At 40.7% G+C, this 21054-nt stretch overlaps 1 protein-coding gene across 1 annotated transcript in view; it reads left to right on the top strand.

The window, feature by feature from the left end:
* The window catches only part of LOC124262319 (solute carrier family 26 member 6-like), a 105584-nt gene that overhangs the window by 16919 nt on the left and 67611 nt on the right, over window positions 1-21054 (top strand).

Consider the following 21054-nt stretch of genomic DNA (forward strand, 5'->3'; position numbering starts at 1 on the left):
GTCACTATACTGTACTAGCCCTGACTAGCCTTGTGTGTACCTGTGTCACTATGCTGGACTAGCCCTGACTAGCCTTGTGTCTACCTGTGTCACTATGCTGGACTAGCCCTAACTAGCCTTGTGTGTACCTGTGTCACTATGCTGGACTAGCCCTAACTAGCCTTGTGTCTACCTGTGTCAATATGCTGGACTAGCCCTGACTAGCCTTGTGTGCACCTGTGTCAATATGCTGGACTAGCCTTGTGTGTACTTTGTCTGAGTATACTTGACTATATCTCAACTAGAATTGTCTGCACGTATGACTAGCCCTATCATACAATTGTACCGTCACTATGACTAGCCTTGACATGCATAATTGTGCCTGTAGTAATCTTCTGGGCCAGCTCTGGCGATCCATGTATCTACCAATGTGAGGTAGTCAAGTGGTTAAAGTGTTCGCTCGTCACGCCGAAGACCCGGGTTCGATTCCCAACATGGTTACAATGGGTGAAGCCCATTTCTGGTGTCCCCCGCCGTGATATAACTGAAATATTGCTAAAAGCGGCGTAAAACCAAACTCATTCACTCGCTCACTCACTCTACCGGTGTGGCTATGCTGGACTGGCCCTGACTGGCCTTTCTGTATCATTGTAAATATAGTAGATTATTTTTTCTAGTTTTTCAAGGTCAAAGTATTTTGTCTCTAAAATGATAGTCTCGCTGTCTCAGTTAATTAAATGGCAGATCCTTAACATCAGCGATGACCGCTTGGCGATCTCTCTGCCTAGATTAAAGAGACACACATCTCTTGATGTATCAGCGTCTTAAGCATGCAGCTGGATTATACTGTTATGGAATAGGGTGACCCCCGGTCATCATCATCATCATCATCATCATCATCATCATCAGGGCATCCCTCGTTTATCCAGACCCTTAGAATAATTATCAAATTCCTCTAACAATACATACAGGTAAAAATAAATTACATTTCTAGGTGCTACAACACACAGATATTGTGTATTATTTGTCCATGAAGACACCCAAAAATGTATGTCACGTTACCAATAAAGAAGCAACGTGACATCTCTTCCAAACGAATATCTGTGTAGCCAATGTGTCCAAGGCTTTTATCATAAATATAATAAAGGGTCATGGCCATTGGTCCAAGATTTGTCAACAGTCCCGGTGGGGATCGACGAACGGCCGAATTAGAACCTTCTCATCCATAGTGATTAGTGACAGAGATACTACTTTCCACGCCGATACTCACATGGGACACGCCAACATCAGTATTAGAGGCATCCCGGACGCACAAGTATGTAATCTATTTAGCACAATATGTTCGCCTTCGTGTAGATAAACTGGAGCCCTCCGGTTTGTGTCACTCGGCTCACCTTTATCCAACAGGTCATCTCGGAGGCCATTGGTCAGAATCCATTTTGGTTTCTTTAGTCCACGTGACTATCATATTACAGAAGGTAATCTTGTGTTATTTTTGTTTAAATCTTGCTCGTTAATTTGTGTTTATTTTTTCTAATTACCACACACGAAAAGAAATTCGAATCTACCATATATGTGTCGTATCAGAGACCATATAATATGTTATATGGTCTCTGGTCGTATCTATATGAGGCCGTGCGGTTTACGGTGAAATCAATCAGTATCACATTTCCTCTACACCCGAGATTTTATGAAGGTGACGAAAAAAACCGAGTAGATCCGAATGCATTTTCATTTTTGCTGTGTGGTAGGTTATGTTCAAAGATTTATTGGGGAAAATGGATACAACTGAACATTGGCGTTATGGGTTTTGGAGTAAAATGGTTTCCTTAAATAGTAGGTCTCTGATCGTTATTTGTTTGTTGGAAGTCTAAATAAACGAAGGGCAATATAAAACAGTATCATGTACGGATTTCCATTTCATACTTGTATCTTGGATAAATTCTTCTCTGTTTCCATGTAAGCAGAAAGTGATCTTAGACGTACCACTGAGACGATAAACATCATACACTATTCCATTTGACAAGAAAACCGAAACCCGGGGCCCACCAGCACAAAGCGGTCTTAGTCCTAACACCATGCAGTCCGTCCACTCTACCACTTGACCAGATTACCAAAACTCTGGGCCCACCAACACAAAGCGATCTCTGCACTAAGACGATATAAATCCTTTACTCTACCACTTGACCAGATTACCAAAACTCTGGGCCCACCAACACAAAGTGATCTCTGCACTAAGACGATATAAATCCTTTACTCTACCACTTGACCAGATTACCAAAACTCTGGGCCCACCAACACAAAGTGATCTCTGCACTAAGACGCTATAAACCCTTCGCTCTACCACTTGACCAGATTACCAAAACTCTGGGGCCACCAACACAAAGTGATCGCTGCACTAAGACGATATAAACCCTTCACTCTACCCCACCAACACAAAGTGATCTCTGCACTAAGACGATATAAACCCCTTCACTCTACCACTTGACCAGATTACCCAAACTCTGGGCCCACCAACACAAAAGTGATCTCTGCACTAAGACGATATAAACCCCTTCACTCTACCACTTGACCAGATTACCAAAACTCTGGGCCCACCAACACAAAGTGATCTCTGCACTAAGACGATATAAACCCTTCACTCTACCACCTGACCAGATTACCAAAACTCTGGGGCCACCAACACAAAGTGATCTCTGCACTAAGACGATATAAACCCCTTCACTCTACCCACTTGACCAGATTACCAAAACTCTGGGCCCACCAACACAAAGTGATCTCTGCACTAAGACGCTATAAACCCTTCACTCTACCACTTGACCAGATTACCAAAACTCTGGGCCCACCAACACAAAGTGATCTCTGCACTAAGACGATATAAACCCTTCACTCTACCACTTGACCAGATTACCAAAAACTCTGGGCCCACCAACACAAAGTGATCTCTGCACTAAGACGCTATAAACCCTTCACTCTACCACTTGACCAGATTACCAAAACTCTGGGCCCACCAACACAAAGTGATCTCTGCACTAAGACGCTATAAACCCTTCACTCTACCACTTGACCAGATTACCAAAACTCTGGGCCCACCAACACAAAGTGATCTCTGCACTAAGACGCTATAAACTTTACTCGACCCTATAAATCCTTTACTCGACCCTATAAATCCTTTACTCTACCACTTGACTACGAAACCCAAACTCTGGGCCCGTCAGCACATAGCGATCTCAGCACGAACACGATATACACTCTACGCTCTACCACTAGACCAGATTACCATAAAAGCGACCTCAGCACTAATACCATCCTACACTCTATCTAGTTTATCATTATTACTATTGCATTGCATTTTGCGTTTTCGGAGTGAACACTTTCAGATTCACCAAAGAAACTGCACAAAGAGATTAATGATCAAAATATGACAATATGACACCATTAAATACGTATAGAATATGTCTGTATGCAATAGACATCTGTTCCAAAGATGGAGGAAAGCCATGGGTTAGCCTAGTAATTAAGGCGTTCGCTCGTCACGACCAGGGTTCGATTCCCCACATGGGTACAATGTGTGAAGCCCATTTCTGGTGTCCCCCGCTGTGATATTGCAGGAATATTGCTAAAAGCGGCGTAAAACTACTCACTCACTTACTCTCAGATAGAAGCTCGCTCAAATCAAGTAAAATAAACACGTTTAATACCCAGTAGCGCTGTCATAGATAATTTGTAAACTAAACTTATTTTCTCAATAGGTTATAAGCTTCTTTGAAATTTGATGCCTTTTGATGCCTGTCCAAGACATCAACTCAAGTTCGTTTTTCAATGTATTTAGTCGTAACTCCATTATGACGTAGGTAGGTTTTTGTTTCTTGTAATCCATGAGAATGCTAAGTACCAGTACCTATTTTCGAACAAACATCGATCTATTCAGCAAAATTTCGGATTTAAATTTAGACAGATGTAATAATAATATATATATTATGAGATTCTACCAGTAAAACGATTTTTTTAAAAGAACGATTTCCATTGGTATATACTGAAAGATATACATTCAACCAAAAAACGGTGTGGCTATTATATTTCACGGTCTAAAATTAGTCCCTGGGAGAATAGCTTTTACAGAATAGCGTACGACTTTTTGCTTCATGTGAAAAATCCTTTCATCAGAAGGATACAGTTCACGTGCATAGATATGAGTGCCCGGATGTACAGTTACATGCTACCAATGGCATAGTTAATGCGTTTAACACAAAACACCTAACACTTTGAAATCGTGTGTTCTTCTTTCAGACTTTAGATCCGGGTTAGAGGATCCGGGTTAGAATTGGTCTTCAGTAACCCATGCGTGTCATAAGAGGCGACTATCGAGATCAGATGGTCAGGCTCGCTGGCTTGGTTGACACATGTCATCGGTTCCCAATTGCGTAGATCGATGCTCATGCTGTTGATCACTGGATTGTCTGGTCCAGACTCGATATTTACAGACCGCCGTCATATAGCTGGAATATTGCTGAGTGCCGCGTAAAACTAAACTCATTCACTCTTTTAGCCTTTGTCATATTTAGCTTATTCACTGAACTTCTGTTATAACGAAGGTTATAACTAATTATAGTTCGTTATAACCGCAGTTCGACATACGTATTTCGACCCAAATATGGAGCAAGTGGCCGAGACAAAAACAGTTCGTTATATCCGTCTGTTCGTCATAAGAGTGTTCGTTATTAACATAGTATATTCTATATAATTCACAGGTGGAACTGGATACCAGTTTTAATCAACCAAGTATGGTTGATTAATTAGTTCGATGGTGTTGGTTGCTTGTCTGTCACTTTTATTATGATGACTGGGATAATCATCCGATGATCAAAATAAAACAATGATCAAACTGCTCTACACTCCGACGAACCCGTGAAGATCCGGGTTAGAATTGGTCTTCAATAACCCATGCTTGTCATAAGAGGCGACTGACGGGATCGAGCGGTCAGGTTCGCTGACTTGGTTGACACATGTCACCGTATCCCAATTGCGTAGTTCGATGCTCATGCTGTTGATCACTGGATTGTCTGGCGATATATTTCTTGCTTGGGAAGATAAGTTCATTACCCAGTGTAATTCGACCTTGTCTCAAAAGACCTAACAAAACCAGGTGGAATAGTATTACTAAGCCCAAGGATAATGCCGACTATATTACAATGCAATTGAGAATGATATACATAGTGCGCGAAAACTGATGCATCATGTTGTATCTGTTTTCGATAATATTATACTGCAAGGACGCTCTTGTTTTCAATCAATGTATTACAAACACTCTGACATTTATCCCAGAAATAAAGTTATTTTACATAAAGTATGAGGACAATTTTTTATGGATCTACAACTTCTTTATTCTGTATAGGCAACGTTTCGACATAGATTCTCATGACAATTGTCAAGCATTTTGCATCTTGCTTGACAACGACATGAGAATATACATCGCCTATACAGAATAAAGAAGTTGTATATCCATAAAAAATGGCCTCATTCTTCATCTCAACTTCAAGAATGCAAATCAAAGAAGATATTTAAAAATATTCGTAAAAACTATTTCTCTGCAAAACAAATCCAAATTGAGTCAAGTAAATCTGTAAGTTCAGGAGCTTTGGCAAGCTCTTTCTAGCCTTGAGTAGGGCTCCTATGTATTTGTCCTCTAGGATCTAACCGAGTACATTACATACTTATGTTTAAGATTAAACTGATCCACATTGTTTGCGTACAAATAATCATCCCCGACTGGATGCCTAACTGATGCTGATGTTAATCCGGACACGGGACACTGCAGGACATCACGGGGCGCATGAAGCAGTCACCCAACTGCATAATGATAGCTGGCAAATCCTTTGCCTTGGGCGAGGCTTACTTTAAGTATATTATTGGCATACAGCATGTGGTATTACAAATCACTGGCTTTTCACGAATGCAAAGGGACAGGATATATCATTAGTTGTGCCTTTGTGTGTGTGAGCTTGTAGCACTGGTTGAGAACATGCCTAGGGCTGGAAGAGTGTATAATGCAGTGTGCATCACCTCTTCATACCATCATTTCATTACGTTTACCTTTTCTCTCATTTTATGCGCTTTCAGATTGCACCTTGTGGATGGATACAGCGCTTTATAAATACTTATTATTATTATGAAGAGTAGATAATTTCAAATGGTTACTTCAAATGTTATCCTGGACAATGTAATGGAACAAAGTTTAGAGGTCACATAGAGAAGATCTGTATTTCATGTACCGTTAACTACTGATGAAATAAGATATATTTTTACATTGATTCAGTTTGTAATATATTTATGTATACGGACATATTACTGCATTTCCCAATGTGACAATTGTACTTGTTTCCTAATTGCGTAGATCGATTATCATGCTGTTGATCACTGGATTGTCTGGTCAAGACTCGATTATTGAGAGACCGCTGCCATATAGCTGGACTATTGCGGCGTTAGACAACAAACAAAGCATTTTCCAATGTGATCATTCAACTACCACTGTGACAACGATTAATATATACCACTCCCAATACGATTACTACTGTTACTACTACTACTACTACTACTACTACTACTACTACTACATCCGCCACAACTACAACTACTACTATATACTGCTACTACTACTACTACTACTACGACTACTTCTACTACTACATCCACCACGACTATAACTACTACTATATACTGCTGCTACTTATGTCACTACTACTACGACTACTACTACAACATCCACCACAACTACAACTACTACTATATACTGCTGCTACTTATGCCACTATTATCACTACTACTACTACGACTACTACTACAACATCCACCACAACTACAACTACTACTATATACTGCTGCTACTTATGCCACTATTATCACTACTACTACTACTACTACTACGACTACTACTACTACAACATCCACCACAACTACAACTACTACTATATACTGCTGCTACTTATGCCACTATTATCACTACTACTACTACGACTACTACTACTACTACTACAACATCCACCACAACTACAACTACTACTATATACTGCTGCTACTTATGCCACTATTATCACTACTACTACTACGACTACTACTACTACAACATCCACCACAACTACAACTACTACTATATACTGCTGCTACTTATGCCACTATTATCACTACTACTACTACGACTACTACTACTACTACTACAACAGCATCTACACCACTAACTCACTAACTACTACAACTACAACTACTACTATATACTGCTGCTACTTATGCCACTATTATCACTACTACTACTACTACTACGACTACTACTACATCCACCACAACTACTACTATACTGCTGCTACCTATGCCCCTATTATCACTACTACTACGTCTCCTACGTCTACTATGTCCACTGCGACTACTACTACTTTTACAGTCACCAATATACCATGTAAATGACAGATTGACTGTTGTTTAACGCCTGCACTTTCCCTGTCATATGACAACGAGCCGGGAGTATTCAAGGTCAAGTGGTACGGAGATTAAGCAAACATATACGGCTTTAGAGATCAATGACCTCCAATAAGCCGTATCACAAGTTTACTCTACGAGGAGACAGGAAGCTACAATCTTTATACATTACAAGGACATGTATATCTTAGATCACAAATGTGTAGACTTTCTTAATTCTATTTCATAATTCTTAGAACAAGGTTGGTTGGCTGATTTGTTCTTTAACGCCGCTCTCAGCAATATTCCAGCTAAATGGCGGCGGTCTGTAAATAATCGAGTCGTGGCCAGACAATCCAGTGATCAACATCACGAGCATCGCTCTACGCAACTGGGATAGCGAGCCAGACCACCCGATCTCGTTAGTAGCTTCTTACGACAAGCATGGGTTACTGAAGAGGAATTCTATAACCCGGATCTGCACGGGTAAAGGCTAAAAGAAGAACACGCTAAAGTAGAATATATTTATCAAAAATATAATACGGTAACGATTTCAAAGTGGGTTACTGAACACCAAATCTAATCGGATCTTCACGGGTTTTAAAACAAGGAATAAAGGTGCATGAAACAATGACTGCATAATCATTTATGAATTATGAATATTTCTTACACCGCCCTGTTTCAATTTATAGATTACAGACACCGAATTTCAGGTAACCAATTAACGAGATGTATGGGCCCTTCCAACAACTGAAGAAACTCCATTTATTTCCTGCTTGGGGAGATATGATCAGTTCATGAAACAGTGACACGACTTAGCTCCTAATCCACATGTGATGACGTAACAACAACAAGGAGGATGTAATCCAAAGGATGTAGCCGACGGTATCACGGTGCGACTGGGAATGATGTACATGTTCAGGGGGTGTAGCTACTGTTACAAAAACAGCCCTGGCTTACACATGATTGTTGAAAAGATTTTATGGGCAAGCCCTCAATACTATCTAAATATGAAGCTTTGCAACCTATCGGGCTTACACGATAAAAATGGCTTGCTACGCGCCTGATGTTTGGTACAAACCTCTTGATCACGCTCATGCGCGAAAACTGTGTGACTTTGTTACGTGTAAAGGCTATACTGCTTAAATATGTAATGTCATAAATCTAAACCGAAAGGACAAGCCTGTCTCCTTATATATCGCACGTCCATTCAAGTTCCTTTGGTACACGTTGATTATTTTGGACAGAATCCGATTCCATTACTCAAAACGTGTTTGCAGACGACATTTGGGAAATAACCTATTTGCGTCACATGTTTGGTTCGAGATTTGTTTACAGTATCAGATAACATCACAAGACAACAAACAACCTTTGTCTGTCAACATGTTTCAAGAAATTTGATCTGAAGGTACCTAACACTTAACTAAATAATACTAGAGATCGCGATAGTTTTGCAATAATGGAAAGAATCCTTCTACGATAATTCATATCAAAGTTAGCATTACTCATGTCACTAGCCCTTACTCTGTATAATCACACTTCTGACATAGCTAAACAATCCCGTAAACACGAAAACAAGGACTCACCCTAAAACACTGGAGCGTGTCGACCTCGGGCGATTTTACGACGCTTCCGAAAACCCGTGACCTCTAACACTTGTCACGTGACCGGCATCCTTGAGCGTGCTGACATCCTTTCGGCTGTCATTGTTTTCCACAAGAGTCTACTGTTGACCAGATTAATGCATTTACGTCACAGCGACATCCCGCTCCCTTCATAATCTCAGTTAGTCGACCAAACCCGCCATTAGCAGTTGTATCGCTGCACAAGACGCACTGACCATGGGTAAGCCTCTTTTTACGATCTACCCTCCTTTAAAATTTAATTTGTTTACCCCGACAAATATCAAACTTGGATATTTTTATTCGAAATATAATTTCGCTGCTTTTAGTATGATTCTTTAGTAGATATCAACTTATTCATGATAGTCTGCGTGACAATGTGGAAGTTTGGAGGTAAATAAGAAAATGTAAATTTATCGACAACAGCTTGTGGTTTTTAGTATGAACAACGTTTCGTTAAACATATTCGTGTTTTCATGAATTTTTCTAAACTTATTTATTTGTTTGTAATTGTTTTTAAATTTAGGCTTCGATTTTTTATTCCTTCATTGCATTGAGAGAATAATGAAGTTGAAAGAAATCAGTCCACCAGTGTTTTAGATTTAACATTGCCAGGCTGCAACAAGGGCCCAAAGACATTAGAAGCTAAAGACCCTAACTAAACTATCCAGTCCCTCATTTAAAAACTGCAGCTTACGTAGACAAATAAATAGACACAAAAAGAACATATTTTGTTTGATCTATCTTTGTTAAACAAACATGATGAAAGTTTCAGCTTGTGCTACTTCTTCCTAAGATTAGACGTTTGAAGATTTCTCAGTATAAAAAAATCTCAAGGACGTTATAATCATGAAAAATCAAGAACTCCTTTTGCGGAGAAAATGTATTACATGTATGCATGGTTGAATGTTTATGTACAGTCTATGGTAGAGTGGCTTAAATGAACAGATATTGAAACTGCATGAGCGTTATAAACATCATTTCACATTTTTGCCATGTCAGCATTATTTCAGCCCGGAAAATATGCCCCGACGCATATCAACCTGCATTCTCTTCCCACAGAGGTTACTTGTCATATCTCCCTTACGTAGGAAGATATGACAGGAGTAACCTCTGTGGGAAGAGAATGATCAACCTGATCACCTGATGAATTCTGTTTGGCCAATGTTATATCTTCATTCTGGGTTGTAACCAGTTACTTTATGAACTCCACGTCGCACTTTTGTTTGTTTTGGGTCTCTTTATATTTTGGGGGGATGGTTGGTTTTTGTTATTGGTGATGGGGTAGGGGTTACCGGAACGTATCATATTTCAAATGAACAAGTTGTAATCTCTTCAGTTCAGTTGTTGCGCGACTTTTTATCATCAGTATATTGCCTCCCTGATAGACGAAGCAAAGCACGTTCCCCACAAAAAATACTTTTTCATCAGATGATTCTTTACCATCAACTCTCCCGTTTCTTTCCTCATTCAATTTCACAGTTTGTACTTTTTCCTACCTTTCCTCCGTCAAACGACAAACCATTGATCGTTTTTACAAGACTTATTTCCTAACAATTTTCCCAGAAGCAATGCGGAGGTGAGGAGATCGATACTGTCATGCAGCTCCAGGTTCCTTTCCGATGTGCGTTCTCTCAAGTGTAATTTGATCCGACCCCCAGTGGATTTTGGTCGTAAAATGATATTACCACACCGTAAAAAATAGGCATAAAAATCTTCTAAGAACTGAGGATATTATCACTGTCTCGTTGTCACTTTGTATGTGTGCACGTGTGTGTAAAAGGCATTTACAGGTAATAGACTGTAATATTAGCTAGGGCTGCGTGTAAATGTACGCTAGTTAGAAGCAGTGTTCATAAATTTCAACAAGGGACATAAATTTCAATATAGAAAAAAATATATGGGGACTTAAAGTTTGGTTTCCAATAAGTAGTTAGGAGGTTGATTTTTCAAAGATAAGGTTTATTATAGAAGAAGAAGATTTCTTCTACATCACTTCATAAGTCATAAAAAAAAATTTATGGGAAAATGAAAAATGACATTGGGTGTTATTTAACTATGAAATAATGTGTGTCAGTTGTGGTGACAAGTGTTTGACAGATTAAATGCAATTACTTACATGTTCAATTTGTACAGAATACATCATCTAATATTATCAACATACGTAACCCCTCTTCGTTACAATACTACACAATACCACTTTGTGTTTTCAACTACTCGCTGTCCAATCCATATTTGTGCCAATTTCACAGCGCATCATGAGGAACCCCACAAATCAATAACAGGGATTCCCCCATTGTCACGCTTCTATAAATAGATTCGGGAAAGTTCGTAATGGAATTATTGATTGGTCCAAAGTACTGTCACATGACTTTCCGACATGGCATAAGAACGTGACCTAGCGACATGAACACATCACGACTATCACGTTCACAGCAAATGCCTTGGTTGTGATGTTTTCTCCCGAGGAAATTCGTTTATTTACAAGATTGTACTCCCAAAGCAAGCATCTGATCGCAAAACAACGGTAGAGTTTTCCCGCCCGAATAAATAACTAGGTCAGGAGATATCTCCGAACAAGCGAAGTGTCAGTCGAGACAAAATGCAGGATCGATGAACGGGGAGAGGCGAAAAGGCAACAATCGTCGGTTAGTTCGTATTTCCCATTCGTAAAGATTTCATGTTTGGAAAATACTTCAGATATAAATTTAACCCTTTGAAAAAACCATGCCTGTCAAAACAGTGTTGTATTCGCTGAAACGTGAGGTTAGCAAAGAACCTTACACCCCTCGCTTCGTAATGGTAGAACCCTGAAGGATTTCCGTCTATATTCATAGCATTTCGCATCAGAAATCACCGTGTTGTCAAAGTCGTGAGGTAAGTGTCTGCATTGAACGAAACCTGTCTTTAACAAAACATGTCTCGATACAGTTGAAATTAGTCGCGTATTGCGTGTAATTGCCACAAAGTGTCATGTATATGTCGATGTATTGTCGAATGGGGAGTTGACGCAGCAAATATCGTTCAGACAGTGTTTGGCTGGAACTTTGACAAGTTGACAAGCCATGGACGTGTCACATTGTCGTAGTATATTGTACGTTTTGAATCACGGTTGTAACAGTTTGACACATTGTCGTAATGACGGTTATTGCATCAGAATCGGGAGTGTTTTCAATGTTCATTCATCCATACTCATTCGGTACACATGTAATTATGACGTGCATTGTCGTGTGTTGTAATGAAAGCCTGTATGTACTCGTATTATGTCCGGGATGAACTCTTGTACTGATGTATTTGTGTGTGTCTAATGTTTCTTGGCTGATCAAACTTATACTAAATGCCCCCACGCGTAGTATATATCGCGTGCGCCTGGAGATCGGAAGGTCGGGGTTCGATTCCGGGTCGTGTCGTACCAAAATATGTTTAAAGCTGTCAGGCCTACTTGTCACCCCTGGTTTTCGCTCGTAGGGTTCAAAATATAGACTGACTTGGAATCAGTGTAATGTGCCTGAATGGTATATCCACACTTACTGCAGTGTCTCAGTTGGCTAGCACCGTCAAGCTGGTTTATTTCAGATTAGTACAATCAGTCACACATGTGCCTTCACGTCAGTATATTACTGCAATAACTTCGAACACGGCCTTAAACCTTGCTTCCCTTCACAACAATCGTAATTGTCAGCACAATGTACATGTATTTTGAAAGTATATAATTATATATGCTGCTGTTGCCGGTTAAGCATATGTCGCATATTGTGGTACCGTCAGATACAGTCTTTTATCACACGATTCTCTAGTATCGACGCTGGAAAATTCATCTTTGTCATAATCATGTTTCAGTAATTGCTACTAAAAACAAACAAAAAGATCAATGTATGTGATCTTGCGTACTAGGTAGCCGAGTGGATGAAGCACCGAAGACCTGTTTTGTAGGGCTGCGCAATATAACCGGTTTACCGGTATTTACCGGTTCAGACATGAAAACGATACGTATTGCGATAGCTGATCGAAAACCGGTATTTTGACTTGCATTCGGAAAACTTCGTAACACTCGGAAATCTTCGGATATTTCCTTTTTTTCATTTGTGCCAAATATTATTCACATTTTTATTTTTAATCATGAATAAAAGTTGTTATTAAAGCTTAATGAAGCATAGTGATTTTGCTGTGTATTTGCTCTATAAATCAAGCATTACCTCGATTATAAGTAGTTTTTTGTTTAAAAATACTTCATGCAATATACTGCAATACATATCGCAATACATGCTTTCGCAATATATCCCAATATGAAAATTCTCTGCAATACCCACCCCTACTGTTTTGACTATCCAAATGTTTTTTGTTTGTTTAATGTTTAACGCCGCACTCAGCAATATTCCAGCTATATGTCGGCGGTCTGTAAGCAATCGAGGCTGGACCAGACAATGTAGTGATCAACAGCATGAGCATCTATTTACGCAATTGTGATTGCGCAGTCTGTGAAGCCAAATTTCTGATGTGCACTGCCGTGATCTTGGGGGTATTGCTATGAGAGACGTAGAACGAAACTCAATGTTTTTTTTACCCGTGCATTTGATGATAGTCCCAATTTTGTTCAAGGTATTTTTCAAACAAGAAACGTCTAAAAGGACTTCTGTTTTGATATTCTTAGCATATTTAGTAAGAGTACATGGTTATATAAAACGTTAATGAGGCGGGGAGGCAATCAAATGCTTTTCTCGGCTCGCGATACTAGCAGATGGTAGGATCTATGAAATTCCTCAAACCAAACTCTCATCATTGTCATGAAAAGATCGAAATGCTTTTCATTGAGTCCTTGTACTCTAGGCTCCGAGTTTTACAATAGAAGCCAGAATTGTTCTATTGAAGCAGACCCACTTCTTGGTCGTTAACAACAACCGATAAATCATATCCCTACGAATTTCACGTGGATCTTTGTGAGCGCTTTGCATAATTCAACATAGGAAGTGGTCAGCATCTACATCCGCATCAACTGAGACAACACCTCCAGGAGGGTGGACATGCCTTGCGGCCGTCGCTTTAGTCTTGCCGGCACACGGCGCATCAAATATTCATCCATGAGAATGCTTCCTTCTTCAATGCAATGATGGCAGACGACACTTGAGTGTTTTTGTTTATCGAGAGGAATGATTAGTTCACGTGCCTTTGGTCTCGTCTCCACGATCAATGACCACGAGACAGAACGAGATCAGAAGACAGCTTGAAATATTGAAAAATATAATTGTCTTTTTATGTCTCCCCTAAGTCGTTTTTGAAGCCGTTTTGGCGGAATTTGAAACGAAACAGCACCCTATAGTTATTAAAGTATTGTTAAATTGCACATACATACATACAAACATTTGTATAGCGCCGATATCCAGTACAACTGCTCAAAGGCGCTTTGTTTTCCCTCGATCATTGGATATCCATCACAACGGCATATCGTATTTTTCAATCTCAACTCCCTGGGGATCATACAACTCTTGCTGCCTACTAGGCGCACCGAGTTAATGTGGCTTTTCCATCCTTACGAGGTCCCCATATACCTCGTGTACCTCGAACTGTTTCGATAGTAGTATGGTGTCCTGAAGGTAAATGCTTCTTGTGGAGATGTATGTGGATCTTCCTCCACGTTAATCTTATGGTTGGAATTCCAGAGAGAACGCATAATAGTGAATATTGGGTTACCGTATAGACACGTATTAGACGTATCGACGGTCCGGAATGAAGCTGTGGGGTTCTACAGTCTGCTATAAATCAACCTCGTGTGAATCAAGGGGCTTCATCATAGGCGGATCAAAAAAGGGGATGCGCAGGGTGCCCCACCCCTTTTGTGCTGAAAGTTTGTTAAATGACCATTGAAACTCAGGTTAAAATGAAGTGTGCACCCCTCCTTTTCTCAATAGTGTGCACCCCCCTTTCTCAAAAAGCTGTATCCGCCCCTGTACGTGTGGTTAAAGCATCCGTCATTCTCGCCGAAGACCGAGTTCGATTTCCCACATAGATACAATGTGTGAAGCCCATTTCTTGTGTCCCCTGTCGTTATATTGGAATATTACTAAAAGCGGCGTAAAACCACATTCCCCATGGGAGCGACGAGTGGATCTGTCGTTACGGTGTCGCAAGTCTTTGAGCAGAGTTGACTCCCTTGAGCAGGCCAGGAAGCAGTGAGGGTGGGCTTGTTCGATGTTTGACGGTGGTTGGTCACTGGGTTGTCTGGTCCAGATTCGATTATTTACAGACCGACGCTTTACAGCTTCAGTATTGCTGAGCGCGACTTTAACCAACAAACAAACAAAAAACAAATTTTGTGCGACCTATCGGTTGGTTGGTTATATGGCGGTGGTCTGTAAAAACATCCAGTCTGGACCAGGCAGCATGAACATCAATCTACGTAAATGAGTGATTTAGTGAGTGAGTTTAGTTTTACGCCGCACTCAGCAATATTCCAGCTATATGGCGGCGGTCTGTAAATAATCGAGTCTGGACCAGACAATCCAGTGATCAACAGCATGAGCATCGATCTACGCAATTGGGAACCGATGACATGTGTCCACCAAGTCGGCGAGCCTGACCACCCGATCCCGTTAGTCGCCTCTTACGACAAGCAAGGGTTACTTGAGATCAATATTCTAACCCGGATCTTCACGGGTGTCTACGTAATTGGGATACGATGACATGTGTCATCCAAGTCAACAGGCCTGAACACCCGATCCCGTTAGTCGCCTCTTATGACAAGCGTGGGTTGCTGAAGACCAGTTCTAACTCGGATCTTCACGGTGCGACCTTGAGAGGCCACGGTGACATTACCGTTATTCTGCTGTACTGTAGAACTGGGATGTAAACAGTAAATCCTGTTTAACCACAAGGTCAGTCAGGGCGGTCCAATTCCATATCACTTTGACGGCGAGCAGACTCTCAACGAGTTCCAAAGCCAGCTTTATAGAGAATCACGAAGAAATATATTCAGCGAATTAGTGCTATTGAGGAAGCTTGTCTTCAAGGGCATTACGGCGTACGAAGGCAATTTTGGGAAGTTCCACAATTCTGACATTTCTAACGAACATTTTACGTTGAAATATGGATTCGTCAATTCGATTTCACCAACTGTCGTTGACGTGTTAAGTAGGGTAAATTTGATGACTTGTAAGGGCTCGCAGTATTGTAAGCCTGGCCCCTAACGAGCCTGCTTCACCAGTGTTCGAGCTTTCTATAGCTTGTGGATGCAGTAGAGAGGACTATGCATATTTGACTTTTCGGGAAAAGTTTTTGGTCCGGGTAATTTTAGAAAGCAGTTCCATGTAGAACATTGTATCTTGCGCGCGTATGTGTTTACGGCGTCTCCTCAGTCTGCGAGGTTATATTGGATAGTCAGTGAGTATGGTTTTACGCCGCTTTTAGCAATATTCTAGCAATATCATGGCAAGGGACAGAATGAAATGGGCTTCACACATTGTACCCATGTGGGGAATCGGACCCGCGCCTTCGGCGTGCACGGGCCAGCGCTTTAACCACTAGGCTACCCCACAGCCCTATATTGGACAGTGTTGGGAAGAGTTCAATGCAGGATTCACGATAGTTCACCTGGCTATCGCACTGCGCGTCACAGCAGGCAGTCGTGACCTTTATAAACATGTTGCCCGATATTGTATGGATGGATACCTTATAGCTTTCACCAATATGGTTAAACGCCTGAGGCCTGTATCAATTCCTGGTCTCTTCTCATAGAAAACTTACACGTCGTGATGTAGTTGGACTGACTGACTGAGTTTGGTTTTACGCCGCTTTTAGCAATATTCCAGCAACATCACGGCGGGGGACACCAGAAATGGGCTTCACACAGTGTGCCCATGTGGGGATTCGAACCCGGGTCTTCGACTTGACGAGCGGACGCTTTAACCACTAGGCTACCTCACCGCCCCTGATGTAGTTGGAATACAGTTCAGACTTAAACCAATCTCAATCGCTCTATTACAGGCCTTGTAGAGGTATGATAATGTAATATATATCGGAATAAACAGAGTAGATCCAAATTATGTGGGTTGCCTTTACAGACTATAATGTAATATCGCCTTATCGCTGATTCGACCTTACTTAAAGAAACACTCTAGATGAACTAGTGTATGAACTAAATATTGTATGACACTTACGGGTACTATATTCCTGAAGACTTATGGTTGGTTGAGTTGTCTGAACTAGTGTGTGAAATAATGTATGACATTTACGGATACTATATTCCTGAAGACTTATGGTTGGTTGAATTGTCTGAACTAGTGTCTGAAATAATGTATGACACTTACGGGTACTATATTCCTGAAGACTTATGGTTGGTTGAGTTGTCTGAACTAGTGTCTGAAATAATGTATGACATTTACGGATACGATATTCCTGAAGACTTATGGTTGGTTGAATTGTCTGAACTAGTGTCTGAAATAATGTATGACATTTACGGATACTATATTCCTGAAGACTTATGGTTGGTTGAGTTGTCTAAACTAGTGTCTGAAATAATGTATGACATTTACGGATACTATATTCCTGAAGATTTATAGTTGGTTGAGTTGTCTAAACTAGTGTCTGAAATAATGTATGACATTTACGGATACTATATTCCTGAAGACTTATATTTGGTTGAGTTGTCTGAACTAGTGTCTGAAATAATGTATGACATTTACGGATACTATATTCCTGAAGACTTATATTTGGTTGAGTTGTCTGAACTAGTGTCTGAAATAATGTATGACATTTACGGATACTATATTCCTGAAGACTTATAGTTGGTTGAGTTGTCTGAACTAGTGTCTGAAATAATGTATGACATTTACGGATACTATATTCCTGAAGACTTATAGTTGGTTGAGTTGTCTAAACTAGTGTCTGAAATAATGTATGACATTTACGGATACTATATTCCTGAAGACTTATATTTGGTTGAGTTGTCTGAACTAGTGTCTGAAATAAAGTATGACATTTACGGATACTATATTCCTGAAGACTTATAGTTGGTTGACCTGCCTGAACTCTCGTTCTCGTGAATTTGTTCTTTAGGTATGGCGACTGCTATTTCGGATGACAATCGTTGTGATGAGTAAGGGAGCTGGTTTTAGGTCGCTGTTAGCAATATTCCGGCAACAGCACGGCGAGGGACACCAGAAATGGGCTTCAGGCGTTGTACCCATGTTGGGAATCCAATCCGGTACCCCACCGCCCTTTGACTCTTGGACGGATTTATTAATTTCGCGAACACCTAGTGTCATCACTGATTTTCAGTGGGTCATTCATTTCACTTGCCATTTACGCCGCATGGAAACCCTTTCAATGGACAGTCTGGTCGTTCTTTGGAATTTAATGTTTGCATAACTGGCAGTTACGTTTTAACATGAACCTTGGATACAATATGGTCCTTTGTGGTGAGGGCGGTAGGTAGCCTGGTGGTTAAAGATGCCATGGTTACAAGCCCATTCCTGGTGTCTCCCGCCGTGATATTGCTGAAATACTGCTTATAGCGACTCACACACTGTGATGTTTAGAGGTCATGACAAGTTCTTTGGGCCGAGGAGCGGTGGAGTAGCCTAGTGGTTAAAGCGTTCGCCCGTCAAGCCGAAGACCCGGGTTCGATTCCCCACGTGTACAATGTGTGAAGCCCATTTCTGGTGTCCCCCGCCGTGATATTGCTGAAATATTGCTGAAATATTGCTTATAGCGACCTAAAACCTTAGTCACTCGCTCTTTGTGACGATCAAAGGCCATGGCAAGTTCTTTAAGGTCGAGTCGTCCCTTGGCAATATTAATATTAGAACCTACGTGATGTTCCGAATTGATAGTTTCATCGCTTGTGATATATTGCAGCTGTGGGAATTGTGTTTTTCATCCTTGTCAGTGGCTATAAACAATTCATCGATTGATCACGTCTTGGACACTCGCTCCGGCAGCAGCATCCCATTGGATGAAGACCACGGGACACGGTGCCGCGCTGTCAGTGGTCTCTGGTGCCACTCAACATGTGTATTCCTGGAGTATGAACATATGGCGTAAAGAATTCATGACTTCTGTAATTACATGAATTATTAAGCATCAAATGAAAACATATTATTATTACTTCACGTTCACGTGAAGAAGATAAAGAAATGTGTGAAATTGTTGTCTGGTGGGATGAACTAGTCTCACGCTTAAATATACTCGTGTAGGATATCTGTTAGACTTGCACTAGCCTCTATGGTAATAACTGATAGTTTAAAAGATAATTTCTGAAAAAAGGTATATACTGAGAGAAACAAATAAAGGAACATAGGAAAAATCAAGCATTCCTATATTATTTTCCAGATTTCATCACCAGCTTAATTGAATAAAAAATGGAGGAACACTGCCATGAAGTGGTGTTCCCTTATTTGTTTCCCTCAGTATATGTAGCCTTCAAACAGACTGGCGTCCTTACTGTCCCCTTATCCAGACGTGCCTCTGTAAAGGATACAGTTACTATACATCAGGGGCTAACATTCAGTACAGCCTTGGAGCAAGATAGATAGATGTAAACACATGACAGGTGACGTGAACAGTTTTATCAGCCTGAAACCCGACACCACCCACCTATATTTAACGTCAGTGCTTATGGACGTTAAACCGTCTGGGAATTAAATCCATCCAAAATTTCATTCCACTGATACTCATTAAAACCAGATCTACTCAAGTGCGTTGAGATCAGACGACACATTAATACAACGTCCAGTCAAAACGAAGGATGCGCCGTTTTTTTAGCCAATCAGAATTCAGCTTACTAAACGATTCGTTTTCATGTCCTTACCGCATCTTCGCAAATTTGGATCTTGATAAAAAACACTCGATCAGAACAAAATGAAAACGCAGTCCATTCTTTTAAGTGTATATACAATGGGGCTCAGAAACGAAAGGGTGTGTACAATGCCCGCAATATTGCAGCGGGTTTATTTTTCTGCATTCGGAATTCCTCGGTAACATTCTTTTTCGAGATACAGAAATCAGATATACTGTTTGAATTCTTCGCTCACTCTGTCCAAGAATACTTAGAAGCATCGACCGTGATTGGCTGTTCACCTGACTCCACCTCCTATACAGGTGCCAGATCTTCATCGATGGGAGTTAGAAATCTCAAAATATGCAGATTAAGTTCCATTCAACCAGTCTGGGGATACAGCTGTTTCTGACTGACCTAAATATCATTAGTATGTAATGTGACACTTGTCACATAAACGTAGACAACACCTGCACACAACGTATATGTTGTATACAGTTCTTGCATAAACAGCGATAAAACAGTGGTGACGTTCTCATGATATAGAACGACTGTTTGGCTGTTTTATTAGAGTGAGTGAGTGCGGTTTTACTCCGCTTTTAGCAATATTCTCCAGCAACATCACGGCGGGAGACACCTCAAACGGGCTTCACACACTGTACCCATCTGGGGAATCGAACCCGGTTCTTCGGCATGACGAGCGAACGCTTTAACCGCTAGGCTATCCCACCGCCCCTGTTTAATTAGAAAATTCAATTCAGCAATACGGGTTTTTCTTCCTCTCAAGACGGGGCAGTGGGGTAGCTTTGCGGTTAAAGCATTCGCTCGTCACGCCGAAGACCCGGGTTCGATCCCAACATGGATACACTGTGTGAAGCCTATTTCTGATGTCCACCGCCGTGGTATTGCTGAAATATTGCTAAAAGCGGCCTAGAACCACACTCACTCACTCACTCCACTCAAGCTAACGGAAATACTGCTGAAAGCAGCGTTAAACCCAGCTCATTCATGACAAAATGGGATCATGCCACGCCGCCATGTTGGTTTGAAAAAAACATTTAATATAAAAACAAGCTCAGGTGTACGAGTGCAGTGCACTGGTGCAAAAACATTTACGTTTCGCTTCACTTGTATGCAGATCAGTATGTTACGCGGCGTATATTGTGTGCACATCAGGTGGGCCTCAAATTGGTATTGATCGGTGTTTTCGTTCCATCATGTAACATATTATTCAAT

The sequence above is a fragment of the Haliotis rubra genome, unplaced genomic scaffold (assembly GCF_003918875.1).
Source record: "Haliotis rubra isolate DU_JTF1 unplaced genomic scaffold, ASM391887v1 Scf830, whole genome shotgun sequence".
Classification (NCBI taxonomy): domain Eukaryota; kingdom Metazoa; phylum Mollusca; class Gastropoda; order Lepetellida; family Haliotidae; genus Haliotis; species Haliotis rubra.